We start from the raw sequence: 22,066 nt of genomic DNA on the forward strand, positions 1-22,066 counted from the left end.
CCACTTGCATGGTGACTCAACTCTGCCACTAATTTCTAGCCAGATCAGTACATTTATAGGAAGGATCCAACTTGTTACCTTACAAACAAGAACTTTCAAAAGCAAATTAAGCGGGCGGGCATGAGATGGTAGAAAGGAGCAGGAAGTAGAACCCAGGTCAATATTACTGCTAGGGTATTCCTCAAACTTGCCAGGCCCTGGCACTCTAGTATGTTGTGTAATGTAATGTTTACTGGGTTCTGGGAACTGGTGCTAGGCATTTTTTTCATGTTTTATTTCATTGACTGTCACCATTTTCCAGACAGAGAAGCTTGAAGAACCTGTCCAAGGTCACAGAGATAATAAACAGTGGAACCCAGGTTCAAAGCTTGGTCTGACTCCCTGCAACTCATGCCCTCTGTCCAAAGGGGAACTAGCCCACCTCACAGGTGATTGTGAGCATTTATCGCTGAAGATGAGCTCATTTAATATGTACTGCTATTCCACATACATATCATTACTGCTATTTTTTAAATAACAGTTTACTTAGTAAATTGTAAAGTTTGATAATACCCAGAACTGTGGCACAACTGTGGGACACAGACATTCTCATGCACTGTGGGTGAAAGTGTTAGTTGTTGCTGCCTCTTTGGAAGTGAGTTGTCCCTTGTCTATTAAAACTGCAACAAAGTAAACCATACTCAGCAGTTACCCTTCTTGACATGGGTTAATTGGTAGAAAACACTAGAAACAATCTAAGGACCAAGCAATGGCGGACTGGTTACATAAAGGATGGTCGATACATACAAGGGAATACAATGTAACCCTTATAAAGAAGGAGGTAGATCTATCTATATACACTGTTAGGAAGAGATTTCCAAAATGTGCTATTAAGGAGAAAATGCAAGTTCCTCAACCATGTTGCAGTATGATCAAATAAAAAAGCATAAAACATTTCTGGAAGATTATACAAGTAATTATTAACATTAATTACCTCTGGAAGTTAGAATAGGGCAGAACCCTTTCCTTTGATGACTTTTTATATTGTTTGAATACTTGAAATATTGTTTGAATATTTTTACTGTGAATGTGTTATATTTTATTAACTAACAACAACAAAACTTGTTTCTTCAACTAGTAATTCTTAACTACACTGAGCAAATTAATAGGATGTTTTTAAAGCAAAGATTCATCCGGAAGAATGAAGGAGAAACAGAATGGACAATACATAGATTGTCCAGAGTACCCTTTTGATATCCTAACAACTCCAATAAAGACAGCTAAGTAATTAATTCATTAATTTGCCAGCAGTTATGTTAATTAGAGTTACAGTCTACGGGTTTGACAATTTTGGATAAATATTAAGTAGCCTATCGTTAGCTGTAACATATTAACTGTTATCTGGGTGTTAATAAATACAGTTACCATTTCTTGAGTGCTACTCTGTGCTAGACTGTCTCGAGTACATAATATTTCTTATTGAATCCTCACAACCACTATTTTATGCCCATTTTACAGAAAAGGAAACTAGGGCTCAAAGAAGCTCAACCATCTGGCCAGTTACTAAGTGGTGTAGCGGTGGATGTAACCCAGTCTTGATTACAATTAGGGTGGAGTTTTTTAACTACTCCAAGTGGTGTTTATTGGAGTCATGGGGCTTTTGAGATCAGAAACTTCTGCTAACTCCTGGCTGGTTTGACCCTCTCTGCTGCCTCCAGTATCTCTATCTCACCCTTTGGTTTCCTAGCTCTCCGTATGACCTGACTTCTCTCTTCCCTCCCCTTGAGGTGAGCTTGATTTATATGCTGGCCCCTCAGAGCTACAGCACAATCTTTTACTTGAACTGCATGGAACCCCTATAGATGTTTCAAAACAATCATACAATAAAGTCCTGTGTTGGCTTCACAAAGTGTTGCCTCTCTGAAAACCCAGAAGAGAGAGTGGCTGAAAGATGCTGTTTAAAAATAAGGTGGTTACTCATGGAACTGGATGCACATTTGAATTTGAAGGAGACAGTCAGGGAACTTTAGCTGAGGAAAAGTGAGGACATGACCCATGAAGTTCTTTTCTGCCTAACAACTCGTCCCTCATTGGCTGCAGGGAAACGCTTAGCCTCCATCTCTCTGGTCTTGGACTTATCAGCCAGGCTCTCTGACCTCTAATGAGCCGCACAGGTATTGTACTATATAATCAAAGTAGTGCAGTTGACTGGGAGTCAGAAAATCTGGGTTCTGGATCACTAGGTATATTCAATGTCCCTGAACAGAAAAGCAGTTATCCCACACCGGAAGTGACATAAGCATCTTTGCTTCCTAAAAGCATCATTGTCCCAAGCCCAGGTGGCTTGAGCGCTGTCCTTCTTCCACTTGTTCAGTACTTGGCGACAAACCAGCAACTGTGGATTGAGTTCAGAGTCCCAGAGTTTCAGAGTCGAGTAGAGCAGGGTTACCTGGCATGGCTTCCTGGCAAAGAATTTTGAGCTGTGCTTTGAAGGATCCACAGAATGGCTTTATCTCCTTTGCTATTTCCAAGAGAAAGCAAAGCAGCAGAGTACCATCAGGGGTGTTATAAAACACGTTGCAGCTGAATTTTTTTGGAGGGGGGATGGGAAATCACGGAGGTATGAAATGAATGTGGGAGAAATGTTAGCTGGTGGCTAATTGCATGATTTAAGTTCCACGGGGCTCGGCAGCCCCATGGAGACCCAGCCTCCACACTGCATGCTTAATCCCTGGGGAATGTCACCGTCATTCAGAAGCCACTAGTGGGACTTGGGGCCATAGCCAAGCAAAACAGCCTTCTCAGAGGCAGAGGATTCTTTTATCCAGACCCTCCCCCCAGCCACCTCCTCTGTCTTCTTTTATCACCCGGGCTGTCTGTCTGTCAGGCCAGTTGTTCGTCAGGAATAAACGTCTCAGGCAATTTGCCCACCAGCTTGCGGATCAGGTGACCATTATGGAAGGCAACACCGGAGGCTTTTGCATGCCAGCGTGACGCCAGGAACAGTCAAAGCCTGTGATGTGCTGACCTCACTGAGTGAGCACCCATGCAGCTGGCCTGGAGCGGGTAGACAGGTGCCACTCCCTGATACAGCAGCACCTTTGGTCATCCAGGGCCACCCCTTGCAAGAGACCCTGCCTACCCCCCTTTCAGCATAGTCTCTGGAGTCAGACTAGCTGCATTAGAAACCCTGTTAGCTTCATAACTTTGGGCAAGTTATTTACCTCTCTGAGCCTCAGTGTTCCCATCTGAAAAATGGGAATAATAGTGGCCACATGATAAGGTTGTTGTCGAGATTAAATGTAAAGTGTTTAGGAGCTTGGTAAAAGGATATAAACTTTCAAATGTAAGATAAATAGGATTGGGGATCTAATGTAAAACATGGTGACTATAGTTGATAATACTGTATTGTATAATTGAAATCTGCTGAGAGTAGAACTTAAATGTTCTCACTGTGGGACTAAAAAAGTAATACTTTTCCTCCTACCTTCTGAGTTCTTCTAGCTGGGCTAGTAATCACATTAACAGAGACAGATTAACAGGGGAAAATCGAATTTTTAATACTTGCACATGGGAAATTTACATATGCATGAAAATTCCAAAGACAGTGAGGCAACACTAGGTAAATGTGATGTTTTGGACAAGGGAGGAGAGGGGAATGGGGTATTAGATTTCAGAAGTGAGAATGGGCAAGTACAGGTAGCTGAGGAAGAGTGGAACAAGCACGCAGACAGATTCTCTCTAGGCAACTCAGAAACAATGGGACGTAGCAGACATCTAGCTAACCGGCCCCAGCCTGAAGCCCTCCTATCTCCCATACTTAATTCAAATTAGGCTAAGGCGGACCATCCTAAGGATGCCTTCCTGAAGCAGATTTTTCTGTCTGAATCTCTTGGGCAGGAAAGGGGGGTGGGTCAAAGGTTCTTTATGAGCCTTTTGTTTCTTAATAAACATTTAAAAGTCAATATTACAAAAAGCAAAACTTTTGGTCCCTTCATCACACACACACACACACACACACACACACACACACACAAAGGTAAATATGTGTGGTGATGGATGTGTTAATTCACTAGATAGGGGAATCCTTTCACAATGTATGTACATGTCAAATCACCACCATGTACCCTTTAAGTATCTTACAATTTTGTATGTCAATTATACCTCAATAAAGCTGAATTTATTTTTTTTTTTTCATTTATATTACTTAGGCCAGTGTCATATGACATATGATTGGGGCTCAGCAAGCTGTCATTAGCTGTTTTTAAGGTTATGATTACTGGACTTCCTACTGGACAATCAGTAATCATAATACACAATCTTCTCTTGAAAGAGGGAGGGGTGCCCTGAGTCAGGATGTCAGTTACCTTCTGTTCATAAAAGCCCCAGAGTGAAAGGAAATAATTGTAGGAACCATCTGGAAGGCAAACAGGGAAAAAGGGGTACAGTCAGAAGAACACACTGTGGGTAGGACTCACAGAGCTGAGTTTGGATCCTGGTTCCGCCCTTGCCAGCCTAGTGACCTTGGGATTGCTTCATAAGCTCTCTGCCCTCAGTTTCCCCATCCACGGGATAAGGATAACAAATCTTTCCTTCCTGTTGAGAGGCTGAGCACAAGGCTGGCCCAGAGTCAAGTGTCTGTAATCACGACCTGCATCACACAAGGCAGCTCAGAAAACTCTGAATCCATGAGAGCAGGATGCCCAAGAGAGTATAGCCGGGGAGGGGTGAAAGGTGCAGTTTGGGTTGGTTTTTGGAGGTGGAGAATTTGCTGGGGGCGTTCTTAGGGGATTGCTCCCACTCCTTGGAATGTTTCCCTGAGGAACTGGACTTCTGGTGATTTAAACAGTCCCAAAGAAGGCCAGTTAGGATTGAGGAGGGGTAAGGCCTTTTAACGTATGCCTACTTCACTCTCCTCCACTCTCCCCAGGGAAGAGTAAATCAGCATGTCTAAAATGTCTAAGGGAGTGGTATAGGTTGGATTGTGTCCCCCAAAAGAGCTACTGAAGTCCAAACCCAGGCACCTTTAAATGTGACCTCATTAGGAAATAGGGTTTTTGCAGATGTAATCGAGTTTTTACAGTCATTAGGGTGGGGCCCTAAACCAACATCACTGGTGTCTTACAAGAGGAGGCAAATGTAGCTCTCGGTTACGCAGGGAGAACACTGTGTGATGACAGAGGCGGACTGGCATGACACAGGTGCCAGTCACGGAACAGAGGTAAGGAAAGGTTCTACCAGAGTCTCAGACAGCCCTGCCCACACCTGGGTTTCTGGCGTCTGGCCCCAGACTGAGAGAGAATAACTTTCTCTTCTGTGAAGCCTCCTAGTTCATGGTACTTTCTAACTGTCAGTCCCCGGAAAATAATACGGGGAAGAAGGTGCTGGGGGAGAGAGGGAAGTTAAAGGATTTGTTCCTTGATCTGAGAGCCCAGGAAGCCAGGTGAGGAATGCACAGCCAGAGGGGCCTCGGGGGCTCCTCACCATGTCCCCCACCCTATAAGCACTTGAGCTCAATTCCAGTGCCAGAGCTAGTACCAAGGAAGGCAAGATATTTGGACCAAGTGAGAGTAGGAGGCAGGGGAGGAGCGTGAGGCCAGGATCCACGGTCCAAGGAGGAAGGATCTGACGCCCATAAACCCCCGCAGCCCCCCCAGTCCTAGCCTCCAGGCACGCCTCCTTTCACACTAAAAGTCTGGCCAGGCTGGAAACCTGGAGTGGTTTTTAGTTCTGCCATTGGTTGGTTTGTAGCAGTTTCATTAAAATCAGACAGACTTGAGTTCGAATCCAGACTATTGCTTAATAGCTGTGTGACACTGGGCAGTTACCTAACTACTGTGTGCTTTCATTTCTTCACCTGCTGAATGAGGTTCATAGGTCATTGTGAACGTCACAATGCTGTGTGTTTGGCACATAGTATGTCTTCAGAATTCATCTGTGAAATGAATAATTTATGTAAGTGCTTAGCACCATGCCTACCAGGTAGGTTCCTTGGGAAGCAGAGTCTGAGACAGAGCTGGGGCTTATTAGAGGCTACTTCTGGGATCAAAACGTGGGGAAGGGCAGGGAAGGGAAGGGAAGGGATGGAAAGGGAAAGGAAAGGAAGGGAAAGGAAAGTAAGCAGGGTTGAGCAGAAAGAGAAGTTGGGCCACGAAAAAGTCTCAGTGGAGACTTTAGCCAATCCCATGGAAATTCTGAAGCTGGCATGACCCTTTGGACCTGGCACAATGGCTCTTAGCATTTCCACGTCTACATCCTCCCAGGTTCAAGTCTCATAGAAAAGTGAGTGTGCCTCTCCCAGTCGTCCTCATAAAATCCTTATTACATTTCTTTGGCTCTGACTGGGTCAGGTACCAATGTATGGCCAGAAAACGTGATAATCTCATTGGTTGAGCCAGAGTCACATCCTCACCTCTGGTGCCAGATGTGACACCAACTCCACCTGAAGCATGCATATTGAAAATTGGAGAATCTGTGGCTCCCCTCGTGGAAAATCTAAGTGTGCCAGAAACGAGTGGATGCCAGACAGTGAATGCCCAACAAATGTCTATCCTCACCCGAGAAAGATGTTAACACACAAACAGCCTCTGGTATGGCAGGTGCATAGATAGGTACACAAAGGATGTGATGGTGTGGAAGGCAGTGTGCTTTTCAGGGTATCTCACAAAGAGGAAGGTATTCAAGAAATGTTTGCTGAAAAAGTTAAATATGCCAAGTAACCAGTGGGGGAAGCATCCATTCCGTGATCCTCAAGCTCACCTTTAACCCTTAGCCTTCAGAGGCTTCGGAGATGTTGGATTATTCTTTTTCTTGATCTAGATGCTGGTTTCATGGATGTAGTCACTTTGCAGAAATTCAACAACCTATACATTTATGATTTGTGTCTCTTTCTTCACGTATGTTATACTTTAATGAAAAGTTTCCTAAAAAGTAAAAGAAACAGAAAGAAAAAAGAAATCTCACATAGTCTAAGGCATAGATAATGACTGTATTCTTACTTCATGTTCTAGGCTTTTCCTTCTGTCCATAATCTTGGACAAATTACAACTTCTCCATTGCTGAGTGTTCACTGCCTGAAGAACTACTTCATGAAGGGTGATTTTTATGATAATTGAGTGTTCCTACAACCTCCCCACTGCCAACAATTATGATTTAGGCTTTTTAGGGTGTGTTATGAAGATCATTACTAAAGCAACAGTTTCTGTTTGTTTGTTTGTTTGTTCTCTAACATGGGGAGAGCGTGAACGCAGTCCCCCACTACCACAAATTATGCAGTCGAGTTTCCCACATTTGGGGAAATCGCAGGGGTCAGTGTATCTGGAGTGCAATGGATAAGCCTCGCCCTGGGAAAACCACCTTCGTGATCATGGTATCTCTCCTGCCAGTGAAGTATAAAAGCAACAGTTTTGTGAATGTGTGTTTCACAGTAAGCTTCAAGGATTCAGATAACTATCTAATTGTTTTGTTTTTGCCGAACTAGTTGAAAATAAGTGGTAGACACCATGATAGTTCACCCCTAAATAGCAAGTAGTGCCAAAGAACAAAGATACTCTCTTCTATAACCACAATATCATACCCAAGAAATTTAACATTGATACAATAATGTGTAATTTTCTGTTCATGCAAATTTTCCCAATTGCCTCAATAATGTCCTTTATATTTGCTTTTTTATTTAAATCTAAGATCCAAATTGAATGCTTTAAATTTGCTTTCTTCTTTAGTCTGCTTTATCCTGGAATAGTTTCCACACTGTTTTTTGTCATTTATGACATTGATATTTTTGAAGAGTCCAGGTAAATTGATTTATAGAATTCACATTCTATATTCTGTATTTGCCTTATCATTTTCTCATTACTAGATTCAGGTGAAAAAATTTTAGGAAGAAGACTATGTAGGTGATGTATATTTTCCATTCCTCACATGAGGAGGCGCATTGTGCTGATTTGTTCCATTACTGATGGTGCTAAGTTGTCTCACTTGCTTAAAGCAGATCTCATCTCTTTTCCTTGGTAATTAGAAATCATCTTTGGACTGATACTGAGACTATTTAAGTGCCCTATTCATCAATAGTCATTACTCAACAGTTTTAGCATCCATTGATGAGCCTTTGCCAGAATCAATTATAAATGAAGGTTTTCTAACTGAATCAATCCTCCTACATTTATTAGTTGATTTCTTTTGTAAAGAAAGAGCATGCCCTGTTTTTTTGTCTCTCTCTCGCTTTCTTCTCTTTCCCTTCTCTCTTTCTCCTCCTCTTCTCTCTCTCTGTCTCCCCCGCTTCCTTCCCTCCTTGTCCCCCTTTCTCTTGAGTGTTTGTGTGTGGGTGATATACTTTCTCCTTCTTTCATTCACAAAATGTATTTAAGGACTCTTGTATATACTTTTTTTTTTTTTAAAGACTTTATTGGGGAAGGGAACAGGACTTTATTGGGGAACAGTGTGTACTTCCAGGACTTTTTTCCAAGTCAAGTTGTTGTCCTTTCAGTCTTAGTTGTGGAGGGTGCAGTTCAGCTCCAGGTCCAGTTGCCGTTGCTAGTTGCAGGGGGCGCAGCCCACCACCCCTTGCAGGAATCGAACTGGCAGCCTTGTGGTTGAGAGGACGCGCTCCAGCCAACGGAGCCATCCGGGAGCTCAGTGACAGCTCAGCTCAAGGTGCCCTGTTCAATCTTAGTTGCAGGGGGCAGAGCCCACCATGCCTTGCGGGAGTCAAACCAGCAACCTTGAGGTTGAGAGGATGCGCTCCAACCAACTGAGCCATCTGGGAGCTCAGTGGCAGCTCAGCTCAAGGTGCCATGTTCAATCTTAGTTGCAGGGGGCAGAGCCCACCATCCCTTGTGGGACTCAAGGAGTTGAACCGGCAACCTTGTGGTTGAGAGCCCACTGGCCCATGTGGGAATCTAACCGGCAGCCTTCGGAGTTAGGAGCATGGAGCTCCACCCGCCTGAGCCACCGGGCCGGCCCCTTGTATATACTTTTAATAAACTGTCTCTTTTGCCCATTTTTATATTGGGCACATTTTAAGTCCTCTTCATCTATTAGGGAAATTAGATCTTTATCTCTGATGTAGCAGGCAAATATTTCTACCTAGTTTATTATTTTTCTTTTAATTTTGCTTATTATATTTTTGCCATGCTAATGTTGCTTAATTTTTAGGTAGAGAAGTCATCAATCTTTTTTGTTGCATCTAGATTTTGAGTCAGAGTTAGAAAAGTTCCCAAACACTGAGATTATTTTTAAAATTATCCTGTTTACATCCAGTACCCATATGACTTTATTTCTTATACATAGACCTCTGCTCCATTTGGAGTTTATTCTGGTATACAGTAGTGTGAGGCATGGATCCAATTTTATCTTTCTCCAAATGGCCATCCAGTTGCCCCAACACCACTTATTAAAAGAACCAGCTTTTCCTCAGTAATTTGAGATACTATCTTTATCATACACTAAATTTCATATCCACTTGGGTCTATTTCTGGACTTTCTATTTTATTCTAATAGTCTGTGCATTCGTTTACCAGTATTAATTATAGATCCTTTATAATATCATGTATTATTTGACAAGCCTAGTCTCTTCTCACTTCCTGGTTTGCTTTTTTTATAGCTCTTCTTGCATGCTTATTTTTCCATATGAGTCCCGGAATCAATTCCTCTAGAAAAACATCTGGTATTTTTCTTAGGATCATGTTAAAATTATATATTAACTTGAGGAGAATTAGATCTTTATGATGCTGAGTTGTTCCACCAAAGAACAAGGGATGTCTTTTGCTTTGTTCAAGTCTGGGAGCGTTTTAGTGTTCCTCAGAGAGGTTTTGATAATTTTAGTAGTAGTAAATAAAACATTTGACCCTCCAGCAGGTCAAAGCAAAAGTTTTACTATAGAAAAAGTGATACTAGAAGAGAGAACAGAGCCAAGTGAATCACCACAATGGCACCAGCTGCCAGCCTCACAGGCCAGGGGGACAGGAGACCTAGAACCAGATGGAGAACCAACCAAGCCAGAAGGTGCACCTATAGACCCTCTCCTGGGATTCAACACCACACTCCTGGAACCCCTTAAGATGCCAAATGACTTACATGGGTGACTACTTGCAGAGCCCAGCTTGCCTCTTACCTACTGTTTTCTTTGACTATGGAACGCCTTTTCTAGATGTCTGCCACCACAATATTCAGTAAACAACTCCCTAACAGACTATGTTAGAATTTCCACATAGTTCACATATTTGCTAATTTACTCCTAAATATTTTATGCTTTCTGTTTCTATAATAAAAGGGATTTATCTTTCATAATCTCCTTTAAGTGGTTATTTTTTCTACAAATATAAACATAATTGCATATTTATATATTATCTATATGAAATTTTGCATGTATATGTATATTCTACAGAATTGTTTTGCTTGTGTTAGTTTTATTAAAACCTTTGAATTTTCCAACTATATATCATATTGTCTATAAATACAGATAGTTTTATTTTTTCATTTTCAATTTTTATGTCTCTAATAGTTTTCTTTTGTCCAGTTGCATGGGTTAGTATCTCCAGTATTATATTAGATAGTAGTGGACATTCTTGCCTTGTGCCTGAGCTCATTCATTTAATTATTAAGTAAAATCCTGATTTTGGGAATGAAGTACACATTCCTAATATATACATTTATTTTATATATATATACATATTGTATTCAAATGAACTGATTCATTAATTTTTCTATTTAATGTTTTGACCATGCATAAGTATTTAACTTTGTCAAAAGCATTTGCAGTATCTATAGACATAGTCATATGATTTTTTCATAAATTTATTGTGATGAACTATATTAATAATAGTATCAAACCATCTTTATGTTCCTCTATAAATCCCACTTAATCACGATGTACTGTTTTTAATGTCTTTAGAGTCTATTTGTTAATACTTTATTTGAGATTTTTACATAAATATGTATAAGTAAGGAAGATATATATTTTGTCTTTTTTGTATTTATTACATTTAGGTATCAATTTTATACTTACTTCATAAAAAGAGTTTGGAAGTTTTCTTTCTTTTTCTATGCCCTAACATTAGTATTATTTGGTCTCTGAAGGATTGGAAAAAATCCCCCTGTGAACTCATGTGATCCTAATGCTGTGTGTGTGTGTGTGTGTGTGTGTGTGTGTGTGTGTGTGAGAGAGAGAGAGAGAGAGAGAGAGAGAGAGATCTTTTATAGCTTTTTCTGTTTCTTCTCTGGAATTGATTCTAAATAAGTGGCCTGAGGACCCCTAGGGGTCCCTATAACCCTTTCAGGGTGACTGCAAAGTCCTCCTTTACAACTAAATATCTGCTTGAGGTTAAATTTTCTTTATATTCTTCAAACCAAACAGCATATAGTAAAAGATTGAATGTAGAAACAGACATGAGAATCCAGTTGTCTTCTGTTAAGCCAAACATTAAAGGGATTTGCAAAAATGTAAAACATTCTTCTCACTGAATTTTTTGTGTGGAAAATATAGTTATTTTTCATAAATGTTATTTGTGTTAACATATAATGGATTTGTTTGGTTTTTCAAATAAATAAATATTTTCATGTTCTCACTTTTAGATTAATATTTAATCTAATATGGTAAGTATCAATAAATATAACCCACATAAACAAAAGCGTTTTGGGTATCTTCAAAATCTGTTAAAAGTGGGAAAATGTCCTGAAACCAAAAAAATTGAGAACTGCTGTCTTATGGGAATTGCTATGTTTTTTTTCTTTTTAACTTTTCTATCTTTATTTACTATGGAATTGCTAAATTTTTTTTCTAATAAATTAAGGATTTCATCCATGTCTTCAAGTCTATTCACAAAGAGTTGTGCAAAATAGTCTTATTTTTTAAATTTCCTCTTTTCCAATGGTTATTTTGTTCCTGTCATTTATTTTGTGTATTTTGCATTTCTCCTTTTTTCTTTGTTAGGTTAACTAGTGGTTTGTGTTTATTTTGTTCATTTTTCAAAGAACCAGCGTTTGGAGATATTGTTTTTCTACTTTTTTAACACATTAATCTCTGCTTTAATAGTTCCACCTCTGGAAGTGTGGGCTAAGCGCACTGCAGCCTATTTGGACTATTAAAAGTAGTTGCCTGGGGTAGCAGGTTAGCTCAGTTGGTTAGAGTATGAGGCTAATAACACCAAAGTTGCCAGTTCGATCCCTGCCTGGGCCACTGTGAGCTGCGCCCTACTTAAAAAAAAGTAGGTGTCATTCATATGAGGCAGTCCACAGTAAACATCTATGCTCTTGGCCCAGAGCTATGTTAACCCTCCCATCACCTTTTATAAAAGGGCCCAAAGGGCCCTGGACAAGCTGGACATCCTACAGGATATCACAATAGTCCTCTATTTTGATAACATCGTGCTAATAATACTCGATGAGAAAGAATTACATTGGAGGTCTTAAACTCTAAATGATAAGAGATTCAACTTTATAAAGATTACTTATACAATGGAGTAATTCGCAACCATAAAGAAGAAGGAAAACTCACCATTTGCAACAACATGGATGGACGTAGAGAACATTATGTTAAGTGAAATAAGTCAGACTAAGACAAATACCATATGATCTCACTTATATGTGGAATCTAAAGAAAAGAATAAATGAATGAACTGATCAGAAATAGTCTCAGAGACATAGAGGAAAAACTGAGGGATAAGGGGGAAGGTGAGGGGATTAGAAAGCACAGTCAGTAACCACAAGATGGCCACAGGGATACAAAAGTCAATTTGGGGAATGTAATCAACAATGTTGTAAAGATTTTGTAGGGTATCTGATGGACACTTGCCTCATTAGGGAGACCACCTCAGGGATGATGTAGATGCCTGATCACTGCACTGTACACCTGAAGCTGAAGTTGAACAATAATGAATGTCAACTACAATTATATATATATATATATAGTTACAAGAAGCCAAGTAGAGCATTAGGAACAGAGACAGTGGAAATGTAATGGCTGTGTGCGATGTCAGAGGGGTAGTGGATGGGGGGAGGGGGGTTGTCACTGTGTGAGTGATATAAATGATAAATGTCTAACTATTACATTGTTTTGTGCACCTGAAACTAATAAATAAAAAAAGAAGATTCAGAGGCCTGCCACATTTGTAAATTGATAAGGATCCAGTGGTCTGGGGCCTGCCAGGACATCCCCTCCAAGGTGACAGACAAATTATTACATCTTGTATCATCCATCACCAAAACGGAAGCAGAACATTTGCTTGGCCTTTTTGGGTTCTGGAGGCAGCATATTTATTCACAGTTGGGATGTTGCTCTGCCCCATCTGTCAGGTGATACAGAAGGCTGCCCGCTCTGAATGAGGCACTGACTAGGAAAGGACTCTGAAGTAGCTCTGGGCTGTGGTACAAGTAACCCTGCTGCTTGAGCCACGGGATGAAGAAGACCCTGTGTGGCTAGTGGGGTTTACGGAAGGAAAAGATGCTGCGTAGGACTTATTACAACCCCAGTAGGAGACTCACAATGTACACACCTGAGTTCTGGAACAAGCCATGACGTGTTCAGCAGAGAATTATACACCATATGAAAAATAGCTAGGTCCTGGAAGAGACAGAAACTCTCATCTTGCTGACCGGGGACTATCAAGTGACTATGTGGCCAGAGATGCTGTATTATATTTCTACTGACGTGTAATAAATTACCACAAATGTAGTGGCTTAAAGAAACACAATTTTTTTTTTTATTTATTTATTTTTTCAGCTCACAGTTCTATAGTTCAGAAGTCCAGAATGGCTCAAATGAGTTCTCTGCTTAGGGTCTCACAAGGCCAAAATCAAAGTGCTGGTCAGTCTGAGCTCTTGTCTGGAGGCTTTAGGTAGGAATCTGCTTTCAGTCTCATTCAGGTTGTTAGCAAATTCACTTTCATGCAGTTATAGGACTGAAGTCCCCATTTTCTTATTGGCTGACAGCTGAGGGCTCCTCTCAGCTCCTTAAGACCATCCCGTCTCAGATGCTCCCCACCATCCTCAAGCCAGTAACAGTGGGACAAATTCCCGTGATACTTCCAATCTCTCAGACTTCCTCTTTTGCTTCCAACCAGAGAAAGCTCTACACTTTGAAACTCTCATGTGATTAGATCAGGCCCACATGGATAATTTTAAGGTGAAATGTGCCATAGAGTACCACAGAATCACAGGAGGGTTACCTCATCACAGTCACAAATTCTGGGGATTAAGATAGGATATTTGGGGGGTAATTTTATAAATGGTCCCTCCCACAGCTGCCCATCATAACTCTTAGAGCCACTAAGTTATGTTAGACCCTCTAAGTCATAAGCACAGATAGGACCAATAGCAAACCATTGCAAGAGGGAAGTAGTATGTTGGGTTTGGGCATGAGCAAGACCAGAGCACACAAGTAAGCTGCACTAGCAGGTGGCTGAGACCCCTTGTCATCCCTCACTGTTGCACAAGGGCTTCTCCCTCAGCTCACATCTATGTTCACAAGGGAAGGTCCTTTATGACCAGCTGACCGAGGGAGGAAAGGCCTCATAGATGGGCCATGTGGTACATGGAGCCAAAATGAAATGCTGTAGCACTGTATGAGTGGTGAAAGGAAGTCCTCCCAGTGGGGAGAGCTTTGAGTGCCACACCTGATCATCCACTTTGTGTGAAAACAGTGGCCCAAGATAAGAATAGACTCATGAGCACTGGTGAGTTGACTTGGCTGATTTGACAAGGTCCTGGAAAGAGGAAGATTGGAATACCAGGAACAAGGAAGTCTAGGGTAGAGGCATGTAGATAGATGTATGGAAGTGGGATGATCATTGTATCACATCTAAGCGCTCACCAGAAAGCATTCACCACAGAAGAAGCACTGAACAGGCAAACATCCAGAATCACTTGGCCAGCTGATATCAGCCAGCCTCTGTCATCAGCCACCCTGGAACTGTCACTGTGAGTCTGTCAATAAAATATGCAGAGTACCAGGAATGGAGGCCATTTGTGACCTCAACAGCACAGGCTCCCCATCATTAAGGCTGATCTACCTACTGCACTGCTGAATATCCAATCTACCAACAACGGAGACCAACACTGAGTTCCTGATAAAGCACCATCCCTCAAAGAGAATAACCACTTGTAGGCAAATCATCTTTGGGGGCCATTGTTTCACCTACCCTGGATGATAAGTGTCAGTTGCAACTTGAAAACCAATTCCAGCAGTGGGGTCTGTAATGTGTCTCTCTAACCTTTCTCTTGTAAGTTTTTCCCCCAAAAGAAACCACCAGAACCTTGGAGGAGCTATCCCATGATGGGATAAATTTATTATACAAAGAAGTTGGAATTGACAGATACAAGGGGTGAACTGTAAGGTTACTGGGGTAACCACCCAGGTGTCCCTCGCAGGACCAACACACGCATTCCCTCACCTACCAGAGGTGTTGGCTTCTAATGGCTCACACCTGACTTCCTTTCTGGAAACTGCCCTCAACTGAAGGGAGTGTCCTCCCCTGGGGAAGCCCACATCCAATAAACGGTCGATGAAGGAGTAGAAACTCCTGGCACCTTTGATTTAGGGTGGGACATCTCTGAAGGGCCACCCAAGCTCCTGCAGGATCCGGAGGATAAGGCCTCTGTGGAAAGTGCACTGCAGTTCAGCTTCCTGTCTGCACAGCCCTCACCCCTCAGAGATGCTCCTGAGAGGACCCCTCAGTCACCCTCCTGCACACAAATCTCAGTCTTAGAGTCTGCCTTTTGGGGAAACGCAACTGAAGATGTCTGCCTTTGGTTTTTATAGAAGGTATGTAGAAAAATGTAGCCATGGGCAATCATCCTCTGTTTTTTCAAAAAAAAAGATTGAGGATATTATTCTTCACAAAACTTAGTGTTATCATTAAAGAATTAATTTTCTAAATGAGTACTAGGGAAAACATGCACTGTGTCTCCATAATAATAGCTTTGCAACTTACGATCGCTCCATTTTTACCATGCCGCGAGGAAGCTCATCACCTATCTGAGTAATCACAGCAGCAGTAAACATATTGGCTTTAATTCCCACTCCATTGTCCCTATTTTTAAGCTATATTGTAATGCCTTCATTGTAAGCTACCTCAAACCCTTTATTAAAAGGGGCAGAGCAAATATAAATTAAACACAATAACCCGCCCTTGCACCTTTAGAGTAAAACCAGCCTATGGTCACCACTCTTAACAGTCTAAACAATATAACTCTTGTGGTTAGAGAATTGGCTCCTCCATTGATTAGCAGGCTGAGTTTGAACAACCTACCTAACCTCTCTGGTTTAGTTTCTGACCTGAAAAATAAAGGGAACAACACCACCTTCCAGGGGTGTTGTGAAGATCAATGAAATAACATTGATACAATGAGCATGGAGACGCTCAGTAGATGAAAGCTGTCAAAACCACACCAGCACCACCATCATTGCCGTCATCCACATCATCACGACAAGCACAACAGATGCCTGAACTTTGAATAGAGCATGAGCACTGTTGTCTCAGGCCCTTGGGCCCAGAGAATGACAGACGAGCGTTTGCTAAGGTTCCTGTGGAATGAAAATAGTTTGGGGCTCCAAATCCTAAAATATCTGAGTCCCTGGAACCCCTGAAATTCCCAAGTTCTGGCAAAGAGCCATGGGTGGCTCAAATGTGGTGGCCATCATTGGTTTTGCAGATGGTAAATTGGTGGCCATTGACTTATTCTAGCCTCCCTAGAGTGACTGTCCTTAGCCTGAATTGGCAGCTGTTCTTCTGATCCTGCTGGGTGGTTTAGGGTCCCTGCTTTGTGCCCCCGCAATGGCAAGGACTTCCCCCGTAACCATCTGCCTTGTAATTGCCTCTTGCTGGCTAAACCCCCAGGAGGCCATGAGCTGCTTGGTAAAGGCAAAGTGTTTTTGTCTTACTCATCATTGTATCTCCTGGACCTAACATAGCACCTGACAACATAGAAGGTGGTAATTAAATATTTGAACCTGGAGTTGAGTCACCTACCTTTTTCCGTTCTTTCTCTCTTGCCTTAATTTCCCTCTCTGGGGTCCTTGTGAAGGGTGTAGGGCCACGAGGGAAATCCTGAAAAGAAAGGAGAGTCAGTCACTCAAGAGAACATCTGAGTGGGGCTGGTTGTGACCCCAGGAGGCGGGGTGCCGGGGAGAGGGGAATCTTGGAATGACTGGGAAGTAGAGACAAATTCACAGCTCTAGCTTTCCACCTCCCGTACCTGAGCCTCCAATGCCCCAGACATCACAGACCCATTATTACTACTGGCTATTTGGATTTGAATGACAGGAGCCTTGGACTCTGTCACCCTCGGGCTGAGAAAGACATAGGTCTCATCTAGTCAATTTTCGCAAGTTACCAGAGCTCCAGCAGCTGATCAGCGCCAGAAAGGTTAGTCCTGCTACTGGATTTGTCACTTTCTGACTCCAGAAATACCACACATTCCAGCCTCTGTGTGTTCTCCTTACTCCCTCTGAGAACACACTGACAGAAATTGGATTAAGGGACCACTCACACTTAATGTGAACAGTCACATGTATTTGGAGTCCTTTTCTTTTAAAAGTCCACCAGCCTCCTTTGCACCTGTTGGCAGAATATCAACTTTCTATGTTTCATTCATGCTGCAGAGGGGAGTCCATTATAGTTTCAATTACAAAGTCAGAAACATTTGGGAAGCCCTGCCAGGCACTTTCACTTAATCTTCACAAAAACTCTTCAAGGTAGGTGCTATGATGCCCATTTTTTGGACAAGAGAACTGGGTCTCAAAGAAGTTCAGAAACCTGAACAAGGTCATACAGCAGAACTAGTACCAAAAGGAGGCCAGCTCTTTCGACTACACCGAGCACAGACACAGAGCGCTGGTCTTCAAAGGTTCTCTGCACGTTTACACTTGAAGGCACTACTGTTTCTCCAACACCTACAAATAATAGATCAAATATTGGCAAAGTTAACCTTTGCCCAAAGCACAATGACGTCTCCATGGACTACTCCAAATGAGTCTGAAGACCAACATCCTGAAGCATCTGAAGAAATTTAACCCTAAACAAGAAAGCTAATAAGATTAAACAATAGGAAGAGACACCTAATGCAGATTAAAGTATTAGGACTGTCTGACAAAAAAAGAAAATTTAAGGGATATGCTTAGATTGCATTTTTCTCATTGCATCTTAACAATGAGAAAAGTGGGGCATGGTTTCAATTTGTCCCATTAACAATGATGTTCATTTTGATCACTTGATTAAGATGGCACCTGCCAGTCTTTTCTTCTGTACGGTCACTCTTTTCCCCTTTGTAGCTAAGAAGAATTTTGTGGGGAGGTCATTAGGATGCTATTGCATTTGTGTAAACTAGAGTTAGCAGTGCATTCAACTGAAATAATGGCAAAGGAGTGGGGCATATTTCATAAAACGTAAGAAATAAGAGCCACAGGCCATGGTAGTTGTTTGGATATAAGGAATGAGAGAGGAGGGGAAGTAACGATGACATTAAATATTCTGGTTGATGGAGGTGAGCTATGGTACACACGAGAGAGAGCATTTGGGGAAGATGGAAAGCTCAGTCTGTGGATAGATTCTCACTCCCAAACTGAGAGTCACTATTCTTATTTTAAAATTATTTTTAACTTAATTTTTGAATAGGTAATATATTCATGTGATATAAAAATATTCAAATATACAGAATATTTTATTTGGAAATTAAACAACACACTTCTAAATAATCCATGGGTCTGAGTAGAAATCACAAGGGGAATTAGAATATATTTGGAATGGAATGAAAATAAAAGCACCACATATCACCATTTGAGGAACGCAGTTAAAGTGGTACTTAGAGGAATAATTAATGCTCATATTAGAAAAAAATCAATGATCTAAGCTTTCATCTTAAGAACCTACTAAAAGAAGAGCAGATTAAATTTAAGGTAAATAAATAGAAGGAACAAAAAAATAAAGACTATGGCAGAAGTCAAAAAAATAAAATGTGGACAAATGGATAAAAATCAATTGAACCAAAAGCTACTACTTTGAAAGGGTCAATAAAATTGACCAAAATCTAGCAGGAATAATAAAGCAATTAGATGATAGATACATACATACATACATACATACATACACAGAATACATTACAAGAGTACAGATAAATTTCAGAAACATTACGTTGAGCAAAAGAAGTCAGACACAGAAGAATACATGAAGTATACTTCTGTTTACTTGAAATTCTAGAAAAGGCAAATCTACTTTATTGTGACAGAAAGCACATTAGTGGCTTCCTGGGAGCAGGGCTTGGAGGATTGTCTACAAAGAGGCATGAGAGAACTATGGGCATGATAAAAATGTATTAATTTCTCTGAGGTATAGAACTCTGAGTAGAATTGCTAGTCATAGGCTGGTTTATGTTTAATGTTATGAGACCATCAGACCTTTCCTGGAGAGGCTGTACCAGTTATGCTCCCACCAGTAATATATGAGGTCGGACAATTAAGTTCGCGAATTCATCCTAGAAAAAGCGCTCCATACCTCATTGCTGAATATCACTGTGGTCACCTTCAAAGTTCTCCCCTTGGAAAACTATGTACCGATGCCAGCGCCTAGTCCACCCTTCAAAGCAATTTTGGAACTCTTTTTCTGGAATGGCCATCAGAGCTGTCATCATATTACCTTTGATGTCCTGAATCTCATCAAAGTGTCTTCCTTTCAATATTTCCCTCCTTTCGGGTAAAGAAAGAAGTCATTGGGGGCCAGATCAGGTGAGCAGGGAGGGTGCTCAATACAGTTATTTGTTTACTGGTTAAAAACTCCCTCACGGACAGTGCCATGTGAGCTGGTGCATTGTCGTGATACAAGAGCCATGAATTGTTGGAGAAAAGTTCAGGTCGTCTAACTTTCTCACGCAGCCTTTTCAGCACTTGCAAATAGTAACCTTGGTTAACTGTTTGTCCAGTTGGTACAAATTCATAATGAATAATCCCTCTGATATCAGAAAAGGTTAGCAACATCATTGCAACAAGTTCATGAACTTAATTGTCAGAATTATGAGAACCTCAGCTGTTCTCTGTTCTCACCAACACTTGGTATTATGAATCTTTTTCATCTCAGCCATACTGGGGGGGGTGTGTGGTGGGAACTCCTTAAATGATTTTCATTTACATTCTCTGAAGACTTTTCAATGTGTATTGGCTTTTGTGAAATGCCTATTGAAATCTTTTGCTCATTTTTTAAATTAACTGTATTGGGGTGATATTGGTTAATAAAATGATATAGGTTTCAAGTATACAATTCTATAATACATCATCTGTATATTTCATTGTGTGTTCACCACCCGAAGTCAAATCTGTCTCCATCACCTTATATTTGACTCCCTCTTCTCCCTCCTCCCCCTTTTCATTCATTTAAAAAATGAAAACTGGGTTCTGTTTTTTTCTGATTATGATGTAGAATTGCTTTGTATGTTGAAATTGAGTCTTTTGTTGGACATAAATGTTAGTATATCTTAAAGTTGTATTATTCTTTTTATAAGTGATGTTGAGCATCTTTTCATATGCTTATGATCCATTTGTCCTTCCTTTTTCTGAGAATAGTCTTCATCTTCTGTCCATTTTTAAATTAAGTTGTGGTCTTTTTCTTATAAATGACTAGGAACTCTATATATTATGGAGATAATCCTTAATTTCTTTTTTGCCTTAATATTAGTGGCAATTTTCCACCTAGCTTGTTGTTTGTCTGGCTTTGCTTATGGTATATTTTTTTTGGCCATTTTTTTTTTCTTTTTTTGCCATGTAGATTCTTTTCTTTCTTTCTCTCTCTCTCTCTCTTCCTTTCTTTGTGAATGAAATTGAATTTATCTATCTTTTCTTCTGTGATGTATGGTCATTTTAAAATCCAATTTCCCATTAGACACAAGAAAGAGGTGATTTCAGGCAAGGTCCAGCAGCGTTGGACTGAGCCTGGGAAGGGCTTGAGCTGGGGTGGGAAGGGGATGGGGGCTCCAGTCCTTTCTCTGCTACTCACTAGCTGTGGATCCTTGGGCAAGATGCCTTACCTCTCCTGGGCTCAGTTCCCTCATCTGCAAAATGGGGATGAGGCCTGGCTTAGTGTGTTGTTGTCAGAATTAAGTGAGACAGCTTATGAAAAACTCTTGGCACATGCCCAGCACAAAGTACAAACCCTCCATACAAAGTACTTCTTCCAGCTCTTCATATGATGTGTGTGCAGATGTGTGTGTGTGACAGGTGTAAATATATGCGTGCGTTTGTGAGGGAAAGGAGGCAGGGCTGGCTGTGGGATACAGCACACAGTTGGCTCAATTACTCATGGCCTCAAAAGAAAAAAAAGTTACTCTAAGCATTTACAGGCCCCAGGATGATTATAAATCCCACAGCTCTGGCCCCAGGACAGATCTCTCCTTGTCTACCCTCCCCACCTCCTCCACTGGTGGCCAGAGCCCTGCTGCTGTACTCTCCCCAGATGGCCCGCATGGATGCAAAGGCTGTGGGAGGCCTTAGAACTTTAGAGGCCCCAGGGTGGTCCTGAAGGGTCCTGGGAAGAGGCCAGGCCCCCGGTGGTGTGTTGCACTGTTTGGAGACCCCCTCTGGACTGCTTGCCTGCTCTGGGGACCTCTCCAGGTAAGATCGATGGGTCCGGAACAAGTGAGTAGAGAGATGCACAGCCTGGCAAATCTCTCCCACACTGGCACTCACAGATCAGGTGGGTGCACTTTAGGCCTCAGCTTTTCCGAGAAGGGGCCATGAATTCTCATTTTTGTACACCCTTTTTCTGTTGAGTTTGGGAGAGCTGGCAATTTAAAGGACTCCTGTTGTGAATCTATTTCTACACAGACCAGCCACCTCCTTCCTGCTGAGTTTTGTAAAGCTGTTTCCCTGCGACTTTGCTAGAGGTAAGAGGCACCCAGACACCTCTGGAAAGTCAGCATGAAGCTGGGCAGGCCTCTCTGTGTCCCCACTCATGCCAATTAGCCCCACAGAGGCGTTGATCCTGGGAAAAGATTCCGTGGACAGCAAGTCCAACCTCGTCACCTCACTGACCAGGAAAGTGGGGTGCTGACAAGGGACAGGACTTGCCTGAAGTCCCCCACATCAGTCCCCCACATCAGAAGCAGGTCC

The 22,066-nt window shown here is 41.6% G+C and overlaps 1 non-coding gene across 1 annotated transcript; it reads right to left on the minus strand.

Annotated features, from left to right (window-relative positions):
• Positions 1-7,208: 7,208 nt before the first annotated feature.
• Positions 7,209-7,372, minus strand: LOC141572996 (U1 spliceosomal RNA). Its single transcript, XR_012498583.1, has one exon. It is a non-coding gene; the product is annotated as a U1 spliceosomal RNA (small nuclear RNA).
• Between the last annotated feature and the right edge of the window lie 14,694 nt (positions 7,373-22,066).

Source organism: Rhinolophus sinicus, linkage group LG07 (assembly GCF_036562045.2).
Source record: "Rhinolophus sinicus isolate RSC01 linkage group LG07, ASM3656204v1, whole genome shotgun sequence".
NCBI lineage: Eukaryota > Metazoa > Chordata > Mammalia > Chiroptera > Rhinolophidae > Rhinolophus > Rhinolophus sinicus.